The sequence below is a fragment of the Ceratina calcarata genome, unplaced genomic scaffold (assembly GCF_001652005.2).
Source record: "Ceratina calcarata isolate Rehan_Ccalc_2016 unplaced genomic scaffold, ASM165200v1 scaffold318.2, whole genome shotgun sequence".
Taxonomy (NCBI): domain Eukaryota; kingdom Metazoa; phylum Arthropoda; class Insecta; order Hymenoptera; family Apidae; genus Ceratina; species Ceratina calcarata.
Window position 1 is genome coordinate 16,055 of NW_017154433.1, and position 5,288 is coordinate 21,342.

Sequence of the window (5,288 nt, forward strand, 5' to 3'; positions counted from 1 at the left end):
GTATGTATCTGTATATCTATCCCATGAATGTAGAGGTGGAAGGGGAAGGAGCGGCGAGGTGCGGCTAGTAATTTATAATTTAAGGACGTTAGTCCCAAAATCCATTTTCTATAGAATGTTTTGAAATTTTGCATGAGTATTCAATAGAGCATCACAAATATATGTGTAAAATCTTAGAGAGATCTGATGATTGGGAGAGTAGCAATAAATTATCGAATTCGGAACTTTACCATGTGAAAACGAGAAAAGGCCAGTAAAATGATGGATTTCAGTAATTTAAGGAAAAACGGTTCTATAGATATTTTCAAAAAACTGACACATGCTAAATTAACTTATTACAATTGTATTAAAAAAAAAATCAGAAAATTTTGATGATTCGTTTAGTAGAAATTCTTAGATGAAGTATGGTATTTTTGTACAACGCGTTCTTGAGAACGGCGAGGGAGGGGATAGTGTAGCCAATAGCGGCAACGGCTCTTCTGTGTAAGCTTGTGTAAGTGCGTATGTATACGCTGTGCGATGTATTAGAGGGCCAAAGATTCTCAACCATTTGTTTCTATTTAATATGTGTACCACTACGTGGCAACACTTGAAATGATTGAGACCAACTGAGCGGGATTAACGTCCTTAATAAGATTGAATGTATTACATTGTCATATGCTCCTTTAACATCTAAGCAGGCTGCGTACGTTGACTGTACTGAGATAGCATTCATCTTGATTCTTCCTATTATAGCGTATACATTATCTTGTGCCGATCGATGCCTCCTAAAACCATTTTGAAACTCTTGTAGGATTTTATTTTTTTCAATCCAGATCACCAATCTTTCTTTCACGATTATTTAAAAGGTTTTGCCCACACATGATGTAAGGGAGATAGGACGAACTCCTTTCTTGCCGGGCTTATCAATGAAAATTAATCTACTCAATCTCCATTCCTCAAGGATAACTTCTTGTGTCCAACAAGATCTGAAAGTATCCAGAAGAATGTCTCGCCCCACATCAGTTAAGTTTGCCAAGATTTCATAGTCGAAGCCATCTTCTCCTGGCGCTGAATTGTTATTCTTCCCTGCAAACAGCGCCCTATTTAGTTCTTGTTTGGTAATTTCCCTTTCAAATATCGTTTCAATTCTAAACATACTAGTTCTTCTTAAATCAACCCTCAATAGCTCATCTCTTTTAACTTCAGCATATCTAACTTTGATTTTTTCTATTTCTTCCTCTTCATCTTCTAATCTTTCTCTTATTAGTTTGCAAATTCTATCTTTGCAGATAACTTTTTTTAACACATTAACCTTCTTCCACATTTGTGCTGTATTTGTTTTCTTACCTATCTTCTCTACCATACTATTCCAGCTGGTCTTCTTTTTTTCTTTGATGAGATCTTTCCAGGACTGAGTAATTCCTTTGAGATCTTCGTATATATCTTTAGCTGGGGACTTTATAAATTCTTTTTCCAGCTTCTTCTTCTCTTCCCACTTCTTTTTGCACTCCTTATCCCACCAGTACTTCGGTTGTCTCTCGCACCTAAACTTTAAGACATTAGAGTTGTCTTCTTCTTCGTCATTTAAGTTTCTTCTGTTTCTATTACCCAAAGACTGCCTTCTCTTCTTTTCCTCGTCTCCATTGTACGTGCCGGCCTCAATTATTTTCAATAAATAACTACTAAACAACTTGTATTTGTCTTTTGCTAAATTTAGACTTTTTGCTTCGTTTAAAATCCTATTTTCGTTTCTGATTTGGAATTTTAGAACTTTTTCCCATTCTATTAATTTGTTATTGTAAATTCTAGTATTTTTCCTAAATTCTCTGACCGGCTGGTCGCTGAAATTCAAGAAATTCATCTCAAATATCACAATTTGATGATCTGAGCCCAAACTAAAGCCCGAGTCATACGAACATATTTTATGACCCCATTCCAAGGTTGATATCATTAAATCTAAATTAGCTGATGACTGATAATGACAAGGTCTGGATTGAGACGTCTTGTTCACGACTTCTAGACTCCGTTCCGACATAGTCTCAATAAGATGTCTCCTGCGATGTTTTGATTACTACAGTCCCAATTGCTGTGCTTTGCATTAAAATTTCCTACGATGAAAGTGTTGCTATCCGGGTTTATATAATCTAATAGATTCCTCCAGGTATTTCTCAGATACCCACTTGGGTTTCTTCTATAGACTATAAATATTCTATACTGACGCCCCCCAATATTTAGATTAATACCCATCAGGTCGACAGATGAAATATTACAATTGATTTCTAGTCTTTTAACGTTCAAAGATTTTTTATATAGTACCCCTACTCCCCCTTTGATATTCGCTTTACTATTACTCTTATTACTTCCTAGAAAGACGTAATCTTTTATGTAATACTTTTCTCTATTACTTAACCATGTTTCCGTCAAACAAAGCAATTCGAAGTTGCTAACAATGCCTTCTATCTGAATCTTTTTATTTCTAATACTTCTCGCGTTCCACAGTCCTAATTTAAACACACTCATCTTCACCCATTCTTATACCTACTAGAAGTAGAATAATGTTGTTTGTTTCCTTTTGATTATATATCTTAAGCATTTTCTTAATAAGTGAAATAAAATGAAACATAATAAACTCTCTTAAACAATACCGCTTCTTTTCCTTAAATCTATAAAAATTATGAGCGTTAGCCAAATTACTTCTCCTGTTCCATATCCCCAACTTAAACACACTCATCTCCATCCATTCTTATATATACTAAGAGAAAAATAATAATATTGTTTATATCCTTTTGATCATAAATCTTGATCCTTTTCTTAGTAAACAGAATAAAATGAAACATAATAAACTCTCTTAAACAGTAACGCTTCTTTTCCTTAAATCTTCACCCATTCTTAAATATACTAGAAGAGAAATAGTGTTGTTTATACCTTTTTGATTGTATAACTTGAGCATTGTTTTAATAAACAAAATAAAATAGAGTATAATAAACTCTCTTAAACAAAAACACTTCTTTTCCTTGAATCTATAAAAATTATATTCGTTAGCCAGATTACTACTAGCATTCCTCATTCTCAACTTAAACATACTCATCTTCACCCATTCTTAGACATACTATAAGATAAATAATATTGTTTATACCCTTTTGATTATATGACTTGAGCATTATCTTAATACGTAAAATAAAATGAAATATAATAAACTATCTTAAAGAAAACAACTTCTTTTCCTTAAGTCTATAAAAATTATGTGTTAGTTAAGTTATTACTCACATTCCACATTCCCAATTTTAACACACTGGTCTTTCCTCATTCAAATTTTGTTGATTGTTCTCTTCTACACCCTCGTCCATGAGGTTCTCCATTTGGTCTTGTTTCTCCATCATCAAATGCTCTTCCAAGCTTATTTCCTTGGCTATTTCTTCAGCCACTTCTACATTCACGCTCTCCTCCATTTCTGGTTCTTCCGTCGGTACGACTTCTTGTAACAAATCCGTCTTTGCTTGAGTCTCTTCTTTTCCGGACTGCTTCGACGTCCCTTCTCCTGTCCAGTCTTCTCCCTCAAAGGCGTTTTCAGACTCCTTCGCTCCCTCTTGTGCGTTTTCATCTCCGAAGGGGAATTGTACCGCTTGTGCAAACTTGCCACTCCTCTTAGAGTTATATTGTCTGATCTAGGTACTTGTTTGCATGTCTCCGTTTCTGTTCCAACTAGATTCATCCTCAATTGGCTTGTAATTACCTTCGCTTGCTTGGGTGTAGGTCTTCTTTAAGCTTGATTGGTTGTTACCTCTTTGCTGCCAGAACGTGTTTCTTTCTTGAGGCTCAGTTCGTCGGGATCTATCTCTGTTCAGATCTCTCATTCTTTCTTCCAAATCTTCCTCTAAATTCAAGGTCTTAGCCATTTCTATTAATCTATCAAACAATTCGTTAAACTCTTCTTTAATCAATCTCTTATTGTTATTCATTCTTCTGTACTCATTCCTTTGTGTCGTAATGCGTCTTTCTACTCTCATATTGTCATCAATCTTTTTATTTGCTACCGGTGGCCTTACAAATTTTACTTCCTCTTCCCGGTCTTTCAGAATTCTGAATCTATTGTTATCAGATAATAGATTGTATCTCATTTTATCCACCGACTCCTTATTCTTCCATCTTGATTGCCGTTGAAATGGATTGGTATCCTCCCAGAATTCTTTCTGTGATCTGTTATTATCAATTAAATTTCTATTGCTATGTGTATCTTGTCCATATTTCTCTTGATCGTAATCATACTCTTCTTGCTAGAATGTGTCCTTGACATGATTGTAATTATAATTGCGTTTGTTCGGGTAGTAAATTGACTCCTCTTCTATGGCCCTCTGCCTAGCTGTTTCATAGGCGACATTATTATATGCCATGATTTTAGCTATGCTTTTTTCTCTGAGGGACATGGGGCACGCTTTGTCAGGATGCATGTTCGCCATTACAGTTCACATCTGAATTTATCTGTACATGGGCCATGTGTATTTTCCCCACATCGGAAGTATCTTTTTTCAACTGACCGACAAAATTTCTGAAAGTGTCCAAAGCGAAGGCACTTGAAGCAGACTTTTACATTTCTTACATACGGCTTAACTCTGATTCCTACTTTTCTCCCATACAAGGACAGACTGGTAGGTAATTGATTTTCTTTAAATTTACATAAAATTGCTGAGCTTTCAGACCAGTATACCTGTTTGTCTACTATCTTTCTCTTTGTCAGTCTCTCGAACGATACCCTACCTTGACCTGGGTCGAGATCGTTTATTAATTCTTGGATAAAGTCCGGCCAATCAGTGACCACGCCCCATCTTTCCTGAGCCCTGTCTGGAATATACCCTCTCATAGTTTGGTGTCCTTTCATTTCTTCGAGCAACTTATTTGCAATTTCTAGATTTTTCAGCTTCACCTCAGCTTTGAACCTGTTCAACATCACTACAGGGTGTCCCAGAACTCCTTTTACGCCCGAAAATGGGGAGGAGCTGAGGTGATTTTAAACAACTTTTTCCTTTGCAAAAAAGTTGTCCGAGGCGTGGTTGTCGAGTTATTAACAAAAATTACCGATCAACCAGAGCGTTCATATACAAGGCGGGCAGGAGCGCGATAACCGCCTCGTGCATTGTTGCGTATGCCACGCTCGTGACGAAAACATAGGATTAAAACAAAACTTACATGCAAGAGCAACTAAGAAATTGTTTAAATATTACAGAAAACAAAGCAATTAGTTGTTAGTTACGTTCACTGAATAAATGCAACATATTCAATCAAATAACTAACAACTTTATATATTACAG